Genomic DNA, 20,502 nt, shown 5'->3' with positions numbered 1-20,502 from the left:
ACTGGAAACGAGACCAGATGGGCTGGTGAGGTTTGTTCTTACTCCGCTTTTCGAACACAAGCCTAGAATATATTTAAATATATATTTGCAGCCCGGGCACAGTGGCTTGTGTCTGTAATCCCAACACTTTGGGAGGCCAAAGTGGGCTGATTGCTTGAGACCAGAAATTTGAGACCATCCTGGGCAACATGGTGAAACCCCGTTTCTACACAAAATACAAAAATTCGCCAGGCCCAGGGGTGTGTGACTGTAGTCCCAGCTACTTGGGAGGATCGCTTGGGCTCAGGAGGCAAGGGTTGCAGTGAGCTGAGATAGTTCCAATGCACTCCAGCCTGGGCAACAGAGTCATCTCAAAAAAATAAATAAATAAAATAAAATAAATATCTGTTTGTTTTCAGGTGCGGTGGCTCACATCTGTAATCCCAGCACTTTGGAAGGCCAAGGCAGGCAGATCACTTGAGCCCAGGAGTTGGAGACCAGCCTGGCCAACATGGTGAAACTCCATCTCTACTAAAAATACAAAAAATTAGCTGGGATGGTGGTGAACATCTGTAATCCCAACTACTCAGGAGACTGAGGCAGGAGAATCGCTTGAACCTGGGAGGTGGAGGTTGCAGTGAGCTGAGATTGCACCACTTCACTCTAGCCTGGATGACAGAGCAAGACTCTATCTCGAAATATATATCTATATTTATAATATAAATACATTACATTATATATTTATATAAACACATATATTTATATTTATGTTATAAATATGTATTATAGTATATTAATATATAAATGTGTATTTTAAAATATATATAAAATGTTTGCGTATATTTGGAAATCTTTGCCAGACATTTCATTGCTTGTCATATGGACAGGTGAAATGCTGAGGCTAGCTTATACCAGCTCACATGAGCCAGTTGTTAAATTTTGAGGAATGTTATGAACTGACAGATGACCACCAAAATGAGCAATTTAGACCTAAGTTGCGAATCATCAAAGTTTGTTCAGTCAAGTAGAGAGTATGCCTGGGGAAACATGAGTTACAGAAGCTTCTGTGGCTGTATTTTTCCAAAGAGATTTATTATTTATACATTTTCCTTTAAAAAGGTTGGGGGGGCCAGGCATGGTGGCTCATACCTGTAATCCCAGCACTTAAGGAGGCTGAAATGGACCGATCACTTGAGCCCAAGAGTTCAAGACCAGCCTGGGCAACATAGCAAAACTCCGTCTCTACAAAAAAAAAAAAAAAAAAACTTAGCTGGGCGTGGTGGTGGACACCTGTGGTCAAGTAAGTGGTCATAGCTACTTGGGAGGCTGAGGTGGGAGAATAGTTTGAGCCTGGGGGGCAGAGGTTTCAGTGAGCCACTGCACTACAACCTGGGTAACAGAGCGAGACCTTGCCTCAGAAAAAAAAAAGAGAAAAAAGGCTGGATAGGCAGCAGTGAGACAAATAATTACATGTTTGTGAGAGTTTTGTTAGTACCCAATAAATCTATGTTTTGTGTAAGATAAAGTGAACATTTGAAGCTAAAGGGAACAGATGAAGCAGGGGATCTCACGGAGGAATGAAGAATTGATTACTTTTATCTTGTCTTTGTTATGTACCTGGGAAGATAAGCTAGTAGTATTTGAAAGAGGTGGTTTCTATTTAGTCCTTACAGAAGAAAACCTAATAGCCATTAGTAAGGGAGGGGGTATAATGAGGTATTTCTGATCTCCCTTCCCACTGTGGCCATTAATTCAGTCTTCCAAGGTTTCTCTGGGGTTGCCTTGGCCAAGAGAGGATCCATTCAGTCTGTTGGTGGCTTAGAATTTTATTTTTATTTCTTGCAGTTAACCTATTATTAACGATTCAATTGTAAAACTTACAATTAAATTATTTTTAAAACAAAAGTAATACCTATTTAAAACCAATCACATCTCCAGCCTGGGCAACAAAGATGAGGCTGAAACCCCATCTCTATAAAAAATATAAAAGTTAGCTGGGTGTGGTGGCGTATGCCTGTAGTCCCAGCTACTTGGGAGGCTGAGATGGAAGGATTGCTTAAGCCCAGGAGGCGGAGGTTGCAGTGAGAGATTACACCACTGCACTTCCGCCTGGGCAACAGAGCAAGACCCTGTCTCATAAAATAAACTAATACCAATCACATCTAATTTTTTAATTATTTCAACCACCTGGTCAGTTTCCATAATTATTTTAATTTAATTTGAATGTCACTATCTTCTTGAGGGATATTTATTCATGCATGTTACAGTAACATGCTGCGGCATATCTTTTCCTATGGTGTAATACAAAAATACATATACATTTGGTCTTTGTGCTGGCACAGAGCTCCTAAAACATATAATTTCCTGAGTGACAGTGTCTTTTGTTATTCATAACAAGGCCTTTTTGATAACCTGAGTTTATGCTAAAGAGATGAGCCCCCCTAAGTGGGGTCAGGAGGGGACTGGTCACCAGAAAGACCAAGTGATTAGAGGGTGGAAACTTTCAGCTGTACCCACTGACCACTGGGAAGGAGGAAGGGGAGCTAGAGATTGAGCTCTGTAAAAGCTCTTGAACAATGAGCTCCCAAGAGCTTCTGGATTGGCAAACACACTGAGAATATGAGAGTGGTGTCTCCAGAGAGGGCATGGAAGCTTCATACTCCTCCCCACATAGCTTGCCCTATTCATGCTTTCCATTTGTCTGTTCCCAAGTTGTAGCCTTTATAATGAACTAGTAGGCAGGGTGCAGTGCCTCATGCCTGTAATCACAACATTTTGGGAGGCTGAGATGGGAGGATCTCTTGACCCCAGGAGTTCAAGACCAGCCTAGCCAACATGGTGAGACCCCCTTCTCTACAAAAAGTACAAAAAAAAAAAAAAAAAAATTCCAGGTGTGGTGGCATGTGGCTGTAGTCCCAGCTACTGGGGAGGCTAAGCTGGGAGGACCACTTGAGCTCAGGAGGTTGAGGCTGCAGTGAGCCATGATTGTGCCATTGCACTCCAGTCTGGGTAACATCACACAGTGAGACTCAAAACAAAACAAAACAAAACAAAACCAACTTGTGTCCTTTATAATAAACTGGTAGGCCAGGCACAGTGGCTCATGCCTATAATCCCAACATTTGGGAGGCTGAGGTGGGAGGATCATTTGAGGCCAGGAGTTTGAGACCAACCTGGGCAATATCCTGACACCCAATCTCTTAAAAAAAATTTTTTAATTATAATAAACCAGTAAATGTAAGTAAAGGTGTTTTCCTGAGTTCTGTGAGCCATTTTAGCAAATTATCAAATATAATGAGGGTGTTGTAGGAACCCCCAATTTGTAGTCAGCCAGACAGAGGTATGGGTAGGTGGCCTGGGTATCTGAAGTGGGGTCAGTTTTGTGGGACTGAGCCATTTAACTTGTGGGTCTAATGCTAATCTGGGTGATTAGTGTCAGAATTGAAATGAATTTGTCAACCAAAGAAGAATAATGAGATTGATAAATGTGGAAAGGAAAGCTTTATTTCTCACAAAGGGTTGCAGTCTCCAGGGTAGCCATTCTGAGAGGCTGGGGAGCATAGCATTGCTCCAGAAGCCAGAAACAGACACTTCAAAGGCAGAAGAATGAGACAGGGATTTAGCTGAATTGTGTGGTCAAATATACATATTCAATAAGCTATAGAAGGAGTCATGAATATTTATGAATGTAGAACCATGCACACATCCAGTTGAGCTTTATGCTTTTATAAGAAACCCATGTTCAAAAATAGTGGTGTTAGCATGATCTGAAGGTTGAGTTTTTCAGCGCTCTGACATAAAAAAGTGAAGCAGAGGACATAAAAACCCTTACTACACATCCTCTGTAGACTGGCCAAAACCACTTCATGATTGGTAGTGGTTGTGCCAAAACCACAAAAGAAGGGGTAGCAGCAGGCAATTGGTTGGTTGTTCTGTTTAGCCCTTAGGGGAATAAGCCTAATTGTGATTAGGGAGGGGTATAGCAAGATGTGTCCAACCTCGCATCCTGTCATGGCCTGTAACTGTTTTCAAGGTTTCTCTGGGGTCTCCTTGGCCAAGAGGGAGTTCATTCAGTTGGCTGGGAGGTTTAGGATTTCATTTTTATTTCTTAAATTGTTGGACACCCAGTTGATATCAGAGAATCTGAAGAATTGGTTGGTATCAGAGAGCACACTCTAAACTTCCCAACTCCACTTTCAGGAACATCACTGACGTCTGCAAATCAGCCATGTCAGGAGCATTTACACCACAGAAATTGGCAGATGGCTTCCCTGCCCCTATCCTGGAGAGCGAGTTGTTACACATTGACACCCACACTGATTTCATAGGCCCACGGGGGCTAGTGGCCTGGGCAGGTTTTCCCTTTCTCCTTCCCCTCTGGTCCCTCCAGGACAGAGCCTGGACAAATGAGAATCCAAGTGAGTTTTTCCTCACCTACCACCTTTCTTGTGCTGACCCAGGACCCAAAGCCTACATTTAACCCCTTCCTTCAGGTCTCCTGGAAAGTTGGACTATGGCGACTGTCCTCAAAGGGCCTATGTCTAGGGGCACAGGGATACAGATATTAAACAGAAAGCCATCAGATCACTCTTCCATTAGCACTTGTGATCAGTACTACAAAGAAATCTACAGGAGGGAGTCAGAGACAATGGAGATCCATCTCAGAACATGGTTGCTATAAGCCCAGTGTGTGTTACTGAGTGGGATTCAATTAACATTTGTTTTACAAATTTAAACAGAAATGATTTTTAAGTTGACATCTAAAGGTTGAGTAGTATATTAGTTTCCTATTGCTGCTGTAATACATTATTGATAGCGACAGGAGACAGACAAATTCCTAGGCAAACAGGGACATGTCCCTGGTGAAACTCGACCTTCAGGCCAAGGAGTGTCTGAAACCTGAAAACTGAGCTGCCTTTCTGGGTACAGTCCACAACCAGAGTGAGAGCTTCTATCTCCATCTTACCCATTCTCTCTTGATTGGTTCCTTCTTAATGATGCCTTTTAGCCAAACGAATGGTTCATCCAAGCCTACCCATGGACCAATCAGCACACATTCCCCCATTCTAAGCTCATAAAACCCTCGGACTCAGCCTCAGACAGCAACCTGATTTTGGGTACCCTTTCACTGCTAAGAGCTTTATTTCTGTTGCTCAATAAAACTCTACTCTGCCTTACTCACTCTCCAGTGTCCCTGTACCTTATTCCTCTTGGTTGCAGGACAAGAACCTGGAACTCGCTGAACCACAGGAGCGAAAGGGCTGTAAAGCTCTTGCTTGCCTAGCTATGGGTGGCAGGAGTGAAAGAGCTGTAACATTCATTCCCTCCTACTCGCTGAGCTATGGAAGTGAAGAGGCTGCTGGATGCCACTCATTTCTGCTCGCTGAGCTACAGAAGTGAAGAGGCCACTGGGTACCACTCCCTCCTGCTTGCTGAACTACAGGAGTGAAAAACTTGATGGCCTAAACAATACACATTTATTATCTTACAGCTGTGGAGATCAGAAGTGTGGAGTCCTGACAAGATAAGTAAGCAACCAGGAGGAAGGAGCCCTGGGTTGAGGAGGGCTCTAGGTGGGGAAGAACAAGAAACAATGTTCTGAGAGATGGCTAATTACAAACAGTGACCTCTACCTCATTCCATGGGCACAATGACCTCGTCCCTAGGGCACAATGACCTCATTCTGCATGCAGCCCCCTCCAGCAAAACCCTATAAAACTTCCTTTCAAGGCCGGGCACGGTGGCTCATGCCTGTAATCCCAGCATTTTGGGAGGCTGAAGCAGGTGGATCACCTGAGGTCAGGAGTTCAAGACCAGCCTTACCATATGGAGAAACCCCATCTCCACTAAAAATACAAAAATTAGCCAGGCATGGTGGCAGGCGCCTGTAATACCAGCTTCTCAGGAGGCTGACACAAGAGAATTGCTTGAACCCAGGAGGTGGAGGTTTCAGTGAGCTGAGATCATGCCACTGCACTCTAGCCTGGGCAACAGAGTGAGACTCCATCTCAAAAAAAAACAAAAAACAAAAACAAAAACAAAATTTCCTTGCAGCCCCAGTCTCTTTGCAGGCAGCCCCTTCTCTGCTGTACTGCCTGTTGCAATCTTGCAAGTATTTTCATATCTTCTCTAATAAATCTGTCTTCATCTACAACAGTCCTGGTAAATTCCTTGCACCACCAGCCCTAGATAGTTACTAGCCAAGATAGGTCTAAAATGGATCAGCAGGGCTGTATTCCTTCTAGAGGCCCTAGGAGAGAATTTATTTCCTTGCCTTTTCCAGCTTCTAGAAGTCTCTTGCATTTCATGGCTCATCTCCCTTACTCCATCTTCAAGGCCAGCAGGGAAGCATCCTCAAATTCCTCTCTCTCCTCCTCCATCCATTCTCTCCCTCTCTCTTTATCACTATTTTTATCTCTAGTCACATCTTCTCTGACGATCCTTACTCCTTTTTCCCTTAGGACTTGTGGTGATTAATATTTATGTGTCAACTTAGCTTGGCCATTGGGACCAGATATTTCATGAAACGTTATTCTGGCCAGGCATGGTGACTCACGCCTGCAATCCCAGCACTTTGGGAGGCTAAAGTGAGCAGATCACTTGAGGTTAAGAGTTCAAAACCAGCCTGGCCAACATGGTGAAACCCTGTCTCTACTGAAAATACAAAAATTAGCCAGTCATGGTGGTGTACACCTGTACTCCCAGCTACTGGGGAGGCTGAGGCATGAGAATTGCTTGAACCTGGGAGACAGAGGTTGCAGTGAGTGGAGATCACACTATTGCACTCCAGCCTGGTGGAAGAAGAAGAAGAAGAAAGGAGGAAGAGGAGGAGGAGGAGGAGAAAGAAGAAGAAGATTTTTTTTATTAGTAAAGGAAATTATTTCCCATAATTCGGGTGAGCAGTTGAAGGCCTGAACATAAAAAAGACTGACCAACCTCCCTCTGCCTAGAAGGAATTCTGCCAGCAGGCTGTTTCTGGACTCAAACTGCAGCTATTCCCTGGGTCTCCAGCCTGCCCTATCAGATTTTGGAAGCACAAAGTCTCCAAAATCATGTAAGCAAATTTCTTCCTTCCTTCCCTTCCTTCCTTCCTTCCTTCCTTCCTTCCTTCCTTCCTTCCTTCCTTCCTTCCTTCTTTCCTTCCTTCCTTCCTTCCTTCATTCATTCTTTCCTTCTTTCTTTCTTATTCCTTTCTTTCTTTCCTTCCTTCCTTCTTTTTCTTTCTTTCTTTCCTTCCTTCCTTCTTTTTCTTTCTTTCTTTCTTTCTTTCTTTCTTTCTTTCTTTCTTTCTTTCTTTCTTTCTTTCTTTCTTTTCTTTCTTCTTTCTTTCTTTCTCTTTCTTTTTTTTTTTTTTGACAGAGTTTTCACTCTTGTTGCCCAGGCTGAAGTGCAATGGTGTGGTCTTAGCTCACAGCAACCTCCACCTCCTGAGTTTGAGCAATTCTCCTGCCTCAGCCTCCCAAGTAGCTGGGATTACAGGCATCTGCCACAACGCCTGGCTAATTTTTGTATTTTTAGTAAAGATGGAGTTTTACCATGTTGGCCAGGCTGATCATGAACTCCTGACCTCAGGTGATCCCCCACCTCGGCCTCCCAGAGAGCTGGGATTACAAGGGTGAGCTACCACACCCGGTCTAAGCAAATTTCTTAAAGCATATCTCTCAAGTAGGTACATAGATACACATCCTCTTGATTTTTATTCTCTGGAGAACCCCAACTAACATAGGGCCCTTGTGAATACAGTGAGCTCACCCAGATAATCCAGAACAATCTCTCTATCTCAAGACCCTTCTTTTTGACTCGGAGTGGTGGCTCATGCCTGTAATTCTAGTAAGGCAGGGGCAAGACTATCACTTGAGCTCAAGAGTTCAAGACCAGCCTGGGCAACATAATGAGACCCTGTCTCTTTTTTAAAAATAATTTTTTAATTAAAAATTTTTTAATTAAAGAACATTTTTTGGGGGAGGGAGTCTCGCTCTGTCACCCAGACTGAAGTGCAGCGATGCATTCTCGGCTCACTGCAACCTCCACCTCCCAGGTTCAAGTGATCCTCCTGCCTTGGCCTCCCAAGTAGCTGGGTTTACAAACGTGCACCACCATGCCCAGCTAATTTTTGTATTTTTAGTAGAGACAGAGTTTCACCATGTTGGCCAGGCTGATCTCGAACTCCTGGGCTCAAGTGATCCGTCCCCCTCGGCCTCTCAAAGTGCTGGTATCACAGGCCTGAGCCACCATTCCCAACCTAATTAAGTCTCACTCTGTCGCCCAGGATGGGGTACAGTTCACTGCAACTCATTGCAATCTCAATCTCCCAGGCTCAAGCAAGCAATCCTCCCACCTCAGCCTCCTGAGTAGCTGGGACTACAGGTGCACAGCAACACAAGAGGCTAATTTTTTTTTTTTTTGAGATGGAGTCTTGCTTTGTTGCCCAGGCTGGAGTGCAGTGGTGGGATCTTGGCTCACTGCAACCTCCGCCTCCCAGATACAAGTGATTCTCCTGCCTCAGCCTCCCGAGTAGCTGGGACTACAGGCGGCTGCCACCACGTCCAGCTAATTTTTGTATTTTTAATACAGATGGGGTTTAACCATATTGGCCAGGCTGGTCTCAAACTCCTGACCTTGTGATCTGCCTGCCTCGGCTTCCCTAAGTGTTGGGATTACAGGCATGAGTCACCATGCCAGGCCCACACCAGGCTAATTTTTTATATTAAGACTCTTAATCATATTGGCAAAGTACCATATTCACAGGTTCTGGGAATTGGAACATGCACATCTGTGGGAGCTATTATTCAGCCAACCACAGTCAAGTTGAGGTTTAGGGTCAGTGTCATTGTGAGGATAAAGGTCAGAATAAAGGTAAAGTTGAGAATAGGGTCAGGGTCAGCACGAGGGCCAGAGTCAGTGAGAGTCACTGTCAAGTTCAGCACAGGGTCATGGTGACTGTCAGGGTGAAGGTCTATTCGTTGTCAAGGCCAAGGTCAGAGTAAGGGTGAGGGTCAGGTCACACCTTCAGAGTTAGGGTCATGGTGCCAGTCAGGGACAAGTTGATGGTCAACTTCAGTGTCAGGATCAGAGAAAGGGTTGTGTTGAACTTCATGGTCAGGTTCAGTGTGAGAATGTAAGTCAGATCAGAGCAAGGGTACAGTTAAGAGTTGTGGTGGGCAGAATAATGGCCCCCAAAGATGCCCATGCCTTAATCCCTGGGACCTGTGAACATCCCACTACGTGGCAAAGATGATTACGTTGCTAATCGTTTTACCTTGAGGTAGAAAGATGCCCTGGATTATCCACGTGGACCCAAAATAATCCCAAATCCTGGCCATGCATGGTGACTTACACCTGTAATTCCAGCACTTTGGATGGCTGAGGTGGGCAAATTACTTGAGCTCAGGAATTCAAGACCAGCCTGGCCAACATGGTGAAACCCCATACATACTAAAAATTAGCCAGATGTGATGCTGTGCATCTCTAATCCCAGCATCCCAGCTACTCGAAAGACTGAGGCAGGAGAATTGTTTGAACCCAAGAGGCAGAGGATGCAGTGAGCTGAAATCATGCCACTGCACTCCAGCCTGGGCAACAGAGCAAAGCTATAAAAAAAAAAAAAAAAAAAAAAAAAAAATCCCAGTCCTTAAAAGTGAAAAAGAAAAGTCAGAGAAGAACCTTCAGAGTGATGTAAAGTGAGGATTTGACCTGCTACTGCTGGCTTTGAAAATGGAGGCAGGGGCCACAGACCGAGGAATGTAGGCAGCCACTAGAAGCTGGAAACAGTGAGGAAACTGATTATCCTCTGGAGCCTCTAGAAAGGAATGCATCCCTGCCAACCCCTTGATTTTAGTCCAGTGAGACCCATGGCTGACTTCTGACCCACAAAACTCAAATTTCAAGTGCAGGAACAAATTTCGGTGAGGGTAAGAGTTAGGGTTAGAATCAGGTTAAGATTAGGTGCAGGGTGAGGGTGAGGGTCAGGCTCAAGTTGAGGGTCAGAGGGTGAGAGTGAGTGTGCGATTTGGTGTCAGGTTCAGATTCATGGTCGGGGTCTATGTGAGAGAGTCAAGGTCAGTATGAAAGTAAGAACCAGGGTGAGTGTTAGGCTCAGCGTCAAAGTCAGTGTCAAATTATGTCAGTTTGACATCAGGGTCAGAATTATTGCAAGGGTCAGGGTCAGGGTGAGAGGAGAGGAAGTGAGGGTCAGAGTAAGGGTCCTATTCAGAGTAAGGAAAATCATCAGGTTCAAGGTAAAAGTAAAGATCAGAGTCGGGGGCATGGTGAAGGCCAGGCACATGATCAAGTTCTAATGAGATTCAGTATCAGTGATAGAGTGGAGCTCACAGTCAAGGTCAGAGTGAGGGTAAAGGTCAGAACACATTCATGTCAGGATGAAGATTAGAAGGGTCAGGTTCATAACCAACTCATGTGTAGGGTTGGGGTCAGAATGAAGTTTAGGGTCTGATTAAGCAGAAGGTGAGAGTGACGAAAAAGGTGAGATGAGTTCAGGGTCAAGCTGAGTTCAGGATCTGGTTGAGGGTCAAAATCAGTCATGATCTACACACAGATTATGGTCAGGTTGAGAATCTGGTTCAGGCCAGGGTCAGCGTCCAGGGGGAGTCCTAGGACCTGAATGACAACCAGTGTCAGCATTGTTGAGTGTGAGAATCAGGTCAAGGGCAGGGTTAGATCAGCGTGAGAGATAGGGTCAAGGTCAGGGTCAGAGTCTGGGTTAGGGATGAGTGGGAGTCAGATTTACATGACTTCCAGGTTCATGGTCAATGTCATGATAGGCATCTGGGTGAGAGTCATGGTCAGAGTCAAAGTGAGTATCAGTACTAGAGTTAGGATGAGGTCATGGTCAGTCATTGATTTGGTTTGGCTGTGTCCCCAGCCAAATCTCATCTTGAATTGTAGCTCCCATAATTCCCGCATGTTGAGGGAGGGACCAGGTGGGAGATAATTGAATCATGCGGGCAGTTTCCCCCATACTGTTCTCGTGGTAGTGAATAAGTCTCATGAGATCTGATGGGTTTATAAGGGGAAATCCCTTTTGCTTCATTATTATTCTCTCTTGCCTGCTGCTGTGTAAGACGTGCCTTTTGCCTTCCACCATGATTGTGAGGCCTCCCCAGCCACGTGGAACTGTAAGTCAATTAAACCTCTTTTTCTTTATAAATTACCCAGTCTTGGGTATGTCTTTATCAGGAGTGTGAAAACAGACTCGTACAGTACATTGGTACCAGTATAGTGGAGTGCTGCTGTAAATATACCCAAAAATGTGGAAACGACTTTGGAACTGGGTAACAGGCACAGGCTGGAACAGTTTGGAGGTCAGACAAAGGAAAACATGAGAAAGTTTGAAACTTCATAGAGACTTGTTGAATGGCTTTGACCGAAATGCTGATAATGATATGGACAATGAAATCCAGGCTGAGATGGTGTCAGATGGAGATGAGGAACTTGTTGGGACCTGGAGTCAAGTTGACTCTTGCTATGTTTTATCACAGAGACTGGAGGCATTTTGTCCCTGTCCTAGAGATTTGTGGAACTTTGAACTTGAGGGAGATGATTTAGGGTATCTGGCAGAAGAAATTTCTAAGCAGCAAAGCTTTCAAGGATGACTTAGGTGCTGTTATAAGCATTCAGTTTTAAAAGAGAAACAGAGCATAAAAATTGAGAAAATTTGAGGCCTGACAATGTGATAGGATAGAAAATAAAACCCTTCCCCTTTTTTTGGAGACAGAGTCTTGCTCTGTCACCAGGGATGGAGTGCAGTGGCATCATCTTGGCTCATTGCAACCTCCACCTCCCAGGTTCAAGTAATTCTCCTGCCTCAGCCTCCCAAGTAGCTGGAATTACAGGTGCCCGCCACCACACACAGCTAATTTTTGTATTTTTAGTAGAGATGGGGTTTCACCATGTTGGCCAGGCTGGTCCTGAACCTCTGCCCTCGAGTGATCTGCTTGCCTTAGCCTCCCAAAGTGCTGGAATTACAGGCATAAGCCACCACACCTAGCCTTTTTTTTTTTTTTAATTTGAGATGGAGTTTCTCTCTTGTCACCCAGGCTGGAGTGCAATGGTGCAATCTCAGCTCACTGCAAACACTGCCTCCTAGGCTCAACTGATTCTCCTGCCTTAGCCTCCCAAGTAGCTGGGATTACAGGCACCTACCACTACACCTAGTTAATTTTTATATTTTTAGTAGAGATGGGTTTTCACCATGTTGACCAGGCTGGTCTTGAACTCCTGACTTCAGGTGATCCACCTGCCTTGGCCTCCCAAAGTGCTGGGACTACAGACGTGATCCACCATGCCCAGCTGAAAAACCCATTTTCTTGCCAGCTGCAGAAATTCACATAACTAACAAGGAGCTAAATGTTCATTGCCAACACAATGGGGAAAATGTCCCAAGGGCATGTCAAAGACATTTGCAGCAGCCCCTCCCATCACAGACCCAGAGGCCTAGGGAAAAAAATGACTTTGTGGGCCGGGTCCAGGGGCCCCCTGCTATGTGCAGCATAAGGACTTGGTGCCCTGCATCCCAGCTGCTCTAGCCATGGCTAAAAGGGACCGAGGTACAGCTTGGGCCATGACTTCAAAGCATGTAAGCTCCAAACCTTGGCAGCTTTCGTGTGGTATTGAGCCTACAGGTGCACAGAAGTCAAGAATTGAGGTTTGGGAACCTCTGCCTAGATTTCAGAGGACGTATGGAAATGCCTGGATGTCCAGGCAGAAGTTGGCTACAGGGGCGGTGCCTTCATGGAGAGCTTCTGCTAGGGCAGTGTGGAATGGAAATGTGGGATTGGAGCCCCCACACAGAGTCCCCACTGGGGCACTGCCTAGTGGAGCTGTAAGTAGAGGGCCACCATCCTCCAGACCCCAGAATGGTAGATCCACCAACATCTTGCACTGTGTGCTTGGAAATCTGCACTCAATGATCATTCTGGAGCTTTAATATTTGACTGTCCCACTGGATTTTGGACTTGCATGAGGCCTTTAGCCCCTGTGTTTTGGCCAGTTTCTCCCATTTGGAATGGCTGTATTTATCCAGTGTCTGTACCCCCATTGTATGGCATACATTCTAGCAAGTAACTAACTTACTTTTTATTTTATAGGCTTATAGATGGAAGGGACTTGCCTTGTCTCAGTTGAGACTTTGGACTGTGGACTTTTGAGTTAATGCTGAAATAAGACTTTGGGGGACTTCTGGGAAGGCATGATTGGTTTTGAAATGTGAGGACATGAGATTTGGGAGGGGTTGGGGATGGAATGATGCTGAGACCAGCTCAGTCGTGGAGACCCTAACTCAGTGGCGTTAGACGAATTAGACACACACACAGAAATATAGAGTGTGGAGTGGGAAATCAGGGGGCTGGCAGCCTTCAGAGCTGAGAGCCATGAATAGAGTTTTACCCACATATTTATTGACCGCAAGCCAGTGATAAGCATTGTTTCTATAGATTATAGATTAAAACAGGAAACAGAAGAATGGGCCGAAACAAAGGGATGGGCTCTGGCTAGTTATCTGCAGCAGGAACATGTCCTTAAGGCACAGATCGCTCACTCTATTGTTTGTGGTTTAGGAATGCCTTAAGCGGTTTTCTGCCCTGAGTGGGCCAGGTGTTCCTTGTCCTCATTCCAGTAAACCCACAACCTTCAGTGTGGGCATCATAGCCATCACGAGCATTACACAGTGCTACAGAGATTTTGTTTATGGCCAGTTTTGGGGCCAGTTTATGGCCAGATCTGGGGGCCTGTTCCCAACGTGTTCCCCCTTTTTGTTTTCACAAGATGATAAAAGCAAAGGCAGCTTTGTCATGGTGAGCTATTTCTCACAGGAGTCGGGATCTGCATCTGCAGACTATACAAAGACAAACAACACAGATTAATAGCACAATCATTATTGAAATCATAGAGACTCCAAGTGTTTTTATCCATTTTAATGGGTTAATAGCTGCTAACCTGTCTGCAGTTCCTTCAAGCACTCCAGTTCTCAGCATTAAGGTCAAGTGTGCCTGGGATGCCTTAAATATTTATTCTTTTAATTTTGCAATATCCAAAGAGAAGTTTGTAGAGTGTCCTTCTACATGCTTTTTTGTTCTTTCTTAAATTTTGATCTTATTAAGAGCCATTAATAGTTTCCACAAATCTTTATGTTTAGCTTCTGGAACGGGCTGTATCATTTGAGGTTGAGGTGCCACTATACTGCCATGTTTCCAGACAATAGGAACTCTTGCTGTATTTCTTACCATTTCTACCATCTGACTGTTCTGTTTAGACCAGCTGAACATAGTGTGGCCGTGGCACACAGACTGAGAGGTGCAATTCAAGCTAAACATCCCCTTAGGGGACCAGTCAATAATGATTCCATAGGAATCATTGTGCAGCACCTGTGCCTGTTCTGCAATGCAATCTTCCTAAACAAGTATGTTCATTATTTCTGGCCAGGTCCAATTCTGTTTACAAATAGGTTTTTGAGGGTGGTCTGCCTCAATTATAGGAGCAGATTCATTATGGTAAATACTGAGACTAGAAAGCATGTGTAAATGTGTCATAGAGTGATTACATCCAGGCATTATTGCCAGCCAAGATTGATAAATGTGTCTAATAAGTATAATTGTTCTCTGTGTCAGCCCTTGTTGAAGGAATACTCATGGCCATGGTGATCACCACTATCATAGCTACCATTAAATTATTCATTGTGACTGGTGGTCCCGCTTTCCTCAGGTTTTCTTTTGCCATCTGTGACAGCTTCTTGATCTGTCCTCTGGTAGGTGACTGTGTTCAATGGGTGTTGCTTGTGACAGTAAGGGTCCTCCTTAGCGTCAGTATCAACATGGCTGCAACCAGGGGGTCCTCAGGATCCTCTCAAAATCTCTTCCTTGGCATCTGGCTCATGATAAGGTTTCAGGTGTCTTGATGGTATCCAAATTGGCTGTTGATTCGGTCCTGGAGAAACACAAGCATAACCTCTACCACAAGTTATTATTTTACCTCTTTCCCAACTTTTTGTTATTAGATCTCTCCACTAAACCAGTTATTCTGCTTCTGTCTTTGCAGCTGGTTTCTGTAAATGCTGTTCAGCTGCCGATAGCACCTGACTTTTAGGCAGGCTCAAAAAATTTAAAGTCAATAATGCTAGATTCAGTTGTATATGTGGTGTCCCATAGTCCCTGTTTTCCCCCTTTTGCTTTTGCAACTGCTCTTTCAGGGAGAGATTCATTCTTTCCACTATGGCTTGTCCTTGAGAATTATATCAGATACCAGTAATGTGTTTAATATTCCATATAGAGAAAAATGTAGCTAGAACTTGGCTAGTATAGCCTGGGGCATTATCTGTTTTAATAGAAGCTGGAATGCCCATCACTGCAAAACCCTGCAAAAGGTGACATTTAACACAGGCGGAAGACTCTCCTGATTGGCATGTAGCCCAGACAAAGTGAGAAAAGGTGTCCGCACATACATGTACATAAGCTAGTCTCCCAAATGAGGGAACATGTATGACATCCATTTGCCAAAGAGAGTTAGGTTCCAGTCCTCGAGGATTAACTCCTCCTATAAAAGATGAGGAATGCACCATTTGGCAAGTTGGGCATCACTGGATAATAGCTTTAGCTTCTTTCCACGTAATGCTGTATCTGTGTTTGAGACCAGAGGCATTAACATGGGTTAAATTGTGAAAGTGTCTGTCATTAGATATTGCAGTAGCAACTAGGCAATCAGCCATTTGATTCCCTTCTGTTAAAGGTCCTGGAAGAGTTGTATGAGCCCTAATGTGAGTGATGTAAAAAGGGTGCATTCTACTCCCAACTGCTGTTTGCAATTGGGTAAATAAAGTCATTAGTTGCTCATCTGTATGAAATCATAACTGAACATTTTCAACTAACTGTGTAGAATGAACCACATATGAAGAATCAGAAATCATATTAATAGGCATATTAAAAGCAGTCAATACCTCAATTACAGCTACAAGCTCCGCTTTTTGAGCTGAAGCATAGGGCATCTGGAAAACATTACCTTTAGAGCCAGATTAAGAAGCTTTACCAATACTAGACCCATCTGTAAAGACATTCTCAGCAACTTTAATTTGTTTAAATTTAGTTATTCTAGGGAGAATTAAATTAGTTAATTTCAAAAATTGAAGCTTCATTTTAGGAAAATGATTATCGAGAATACCCACAAAGTCAGCTAAGTGGGTTTGCCAAGTAAGACTATTTATAAAAGCTTGCTGTATTTTTGCCTTCATGAGAGGGACAATAATTTTTCCAGGATCAAATCCATGTAATTTAACAATCCAAGTTCTCCCATTTCCTATCAGAGTAGCGATTTGATCCAAATAAGGAGTTACAGTCCGTGAATTAGTATGTGGAAGAAAAAGCCATTCTACTAAATCCTGCTCTTGGACAATAACACCAGCAGATGATTGCTGAGTTGAAAAAATTAGCAAATCTAGAGTCTTCTCTAGATCTATTATATTTGAGCCTTATGTACTTGCTTTTCAATCAGCTGTAACTCTGCCTCAGCCTCCTTTGTTAATTGCTGAGGGCTAGTGAGGCTAGGATCTCCTCTAAGGATAGGAAATAGATTACTCATGGCATAGGTAGGAATGCCTAGAGCAGATTGTATCCAATTAATGTCCCACAGTAATTTTTGAAAGTCATTTAATGTTTTCAATTGAGCCCTACGTATGGTTACTTTCTGTGGCACTATTGTAGTGTCATTTACTAAGGTCCCGAAGTAGGAGTAAGGAGTAGTAGTCTAAATTTTGTCAGGAGCTATAATTAAACCAGTGTGAGAAATCAAATTTTATAAGTGATCATAACATTGGAGTAATATTTCTTGAGTGGGGGCAGCACAAAGTATATTATCCATATAATGAATAATGTAACAGTGAAAATTTTTTATGAGTAGGTTCAATTGCTTGCCCTATATACATCTGGCAAATAGTCAGACTGTTTAACATGCCCTGTGGCAACACTTTCCAGTGAAAATGCTTAGCAGGCTGTAGGTTGTTTACTGCAGGAATTGTAAATGCAAACCATTCACAGTCTTGCTCAGCTAAGGGGATAGTGAAGAAATAGTCTTTTAAATCTATGACTATTAAAGGCCAGTTTTTTGGAATCATAGTAGGAGAAGGCAGTCCTGGCTGCAATGTCCCCATAGGTTGTGTAACTGAATTAATGGCTCTAAAGTCAGTTAACATTCTCTATTTATCTGATTTTTTCTTAATCACGGAAACTGGAGAATTCCAAGGGGAAAATGTTGGAGCTATGTATCCTTTTTCCAATTGTTCATTAACTAAGTCCTCTAAAGCCTCCAGTTTCTATCTTTACTTAGTGGCCATTGTTCTATCCAAATTGGCTTACCTGTTAACCATTTTTTAAGGTATAGGTTCTGGAGGCTTAACAATGGCCTCCATCAAAAATGATATCCCTTGGTGGGAACTTTGTCTTTCCACTTGAAGCAGTTCCTTCAAAACCTTGCAAATTTTTTCCTAGTCCCATACCAGGGACATACCCCATTTCATGCATCATATGTTGACTTTGAGGGCTGTATAATTGCTCTGGAATGAGAACTTGTGCTCCCCATTGTTGTAATAAATCTTTTCCCAAATATCAATAGGTACAGAAGTTATAATTGGTTGAATAGTCCCAGATTATCCACTGGGCCCTTCACAATGCAAAATATAACTACTTTGATCTACTTCAGGGGCTTTACCAACTCCAACTATGTTAAGTTGAGCAGGTTGAATTGACCATGCAGACGGCCAGTGCTGTAGAGAAATGATGGAAATGTCCACTCCTGCATCTACCAAACCTTTAAATTTCTTTCCCTGAATAGTTATTTCACAGGTAGGATGTTTATCAGTAATTTGATTCACCCAATAAGCTGCGTTGCCTTGTTTATTTGTGCTTCCAAATCCTCCTGTTTGTTTAATTTTACTTTTCCCCATTTCCACATATGGCACAATCAGGAGTTGTGCTATATGCTCTCCTGGCTCTGTTTTCCAGGGAACAGAAGTAGATATAACAATTTTAATTTCCCCATTGTAATCTGAATCAATGACTCCTGTATGTACTTGCACTCCTTTTAAATTTAAACTAGATCTACCTAGAAGTAATCCTATCATCCCTGCTGGCAAGGGTCCACAGACCCCTGTTGGAACTTTTTGTGGGGGTTCCCAGGCAGAAGAGTGAAGATTAGGTGCAGTATAAATCTACTATGGCACTACCAGCTGTTGCGGGGGACAGACATTGTACATGGGTGAGGGAACGGCCTGAGCCGGAAATGCCCCTGTTTGGAATGGGGCCCAGGATGGGCCCCTCACGGCATTTCCCAAAATTGCATTTCTGTCCTCAAATTTAGAATGACACTGATTGGCCCAATGCTTTCCTTTTTTACACTTCAGGCATAGACCTGGTTCATACTGATTGATAGCTTGTTTAAACTCTTTGAGTAATTTAAAAGGAAAAGACTCAAAACGTAGCTATATTATTTCCCTGTTGATTAGGTGGATATATTCTAACAGCGAACTGCCAAGCATCTATATCACCCTCTCGTCTAGCTTGCTGAATTCCTCCCTGAATAGAACTGAGAGCGGTTGCTCGAGGCACTGTTTGAACAGTCACTGGGGCAACTACTTTTCACCCAGTGTCCCCCGGAAAAGAAAGATCTGGAGGGTCAGGCCACTCTTTTTCTTCAAAATAATGAGGGGGTGCAGAAGGGTAGGGAATGAACCTCTTCTTCCTTTGCCGCTTTAACTTTAGCTGGCAAACAATCCCGCTCTGTCACCTCTTCTGTTACTTTGTTGTACTCTACTTCCTCTTCATCATCAGTGTGAAAAGGTTCCAAGGTGGAATGAACCAGAGCCCACATTTGTCCCACTGCTACCCTGATGCTTCCTAGCTGCCCTTCTTACTCATCATGGGGATTGCTTAAGAGTACTCAAGTGTCCTCCAGCTTAGTTCCATGTTCTCCAACTCTGGCGACCCTCCAACCCAGGTTTCAAGCCCCACGTATGGGCACCACTTGCCGAGACCAGCTCAGTCGTGGCGACCCTAACTCAGTGGCGTTAGAGGAATTAAAGACACACACAGAGAAATATAGAGTGTGGGGTGGGAAATCAGGAGACTGGCAGCCTTCAGAGCTGAGAGCCACGAACAGTTTTACCCACATATTTATTGACAGCAAGCCAGTGATAAGCTGTTTCTATAGATTACAGATTAACTAAAATGGGAAACAAAGGGATTGGCTGAAACAAAGGGATGGGCTCTGGCTAGTTATCTGCAGCAGGAACATGTCCTTAAGGCACAGATTGCTCATGCTATTATTTGTGGTTTAGGAATGCCTTAAGCGGTTTTCTGCTCTGGGTGGGCCAGGTGTTCCCTGCCCTCATTCTGGCAAACCCACAACCTTCAGTGTGGGTGTCATGGCCATAACGAGCATGTCACAGTGCTGCAGAGATTTTGTTCATGGCCAGTTTAGGGGCCAGTTTTATGGCCAGATTTGGGGGCCTGTTCCCAACAGAATGATATGGTTTGTCTGTGTCTCTACCCAAATCTCATCTTGAATTGTAGCTCCCATAATTCCCACATGTTGTGGGAGGGACCCAGTTGGAGATAACTGAATCATGGGGGCAGTTCCCCCATACTGTTCTCATGAGTAAGTCTCATGAGATCTGATGGTTTTATAAGGGAAAACCCCTTAGGCTTGGTTATTATTCTCTCTTGCCTGCTGCTATGTAAGACATGTCTTTTGCCTTCCACCATGATTATGAGGCCTCCCCAGCCACGTGGAACTCTAAGTCCATTAAACCTCAGTCTCAGGTATGTCTTTATCAGCAGCATGAAAATGGAGAACACAGTCATGGTAAGAGTCAGGGTAGTGTTACTATGTTCTGAGTCAGGGTCAGGTTCAGAGTGAAGTTCAAAGTGACCATCAGAGTCAAGGTCAGGGTCAGACTCAGAGTGAGACATATGACCAGGGAGGGTCTAGGTGAGAGTGAGGGTGAAGGTCAGGCTGTGTGTCAAAGTCAGGGTAAAGGTCTGCAACAGGGTCACAGAGTCACGGCCATTATCAAGTTCAGGGTAAGGATGTGTTAGGCAGAGGCTCAGGGTCAGGTTAAAGATATCAGAGACATGGTCAGGATGAGAGTCAAGGTCAGGATCAGCAACCTCTGCCCTACTTCCTAGCACCAGGAACTGGCTTTTGTGAATGCAACTTTCTGAAATGCTCTTCCTCCATTTACCTGCATGTCTTCCTCCTTCATGTGCTTGGACCATATAATGCTGCCTCACGCTCCCTGCCCTTTCACTAGGATGTCAGTGTCACAAAGACAGTGATCTTGAAATGAAATGTTTTGCTCACTAATGGGTCCCAGGCAGTTAGAAGAGTGCTTGGCACCGAGTAGGTACTCAATAAGAGTTTAACATCGATGAGTGTGCATTAAAGTATTCCTTGGGTCCTGGCAAACACGGTGAAACCCCGTCTCTACTGAAAATACAAAAAAAAAAAAAAAAAGTATTCCTTGGG

Source organism: Macaca fascicularis, chromosome 3, assembly GCF_037993035.2.
Source record: "Macaca fascicularis isolate 582-1 chromosome 3, T2T-MFA8v1.1".
Lineage (NCBI taxonomy): Eukaryota > Metazoa > Chordata > Mammalia > Primates > Cercopithecidae > Macaca > Macaca fascicularis.
This window is presented reverse-complemented; position numbering follows the sequence as displayed.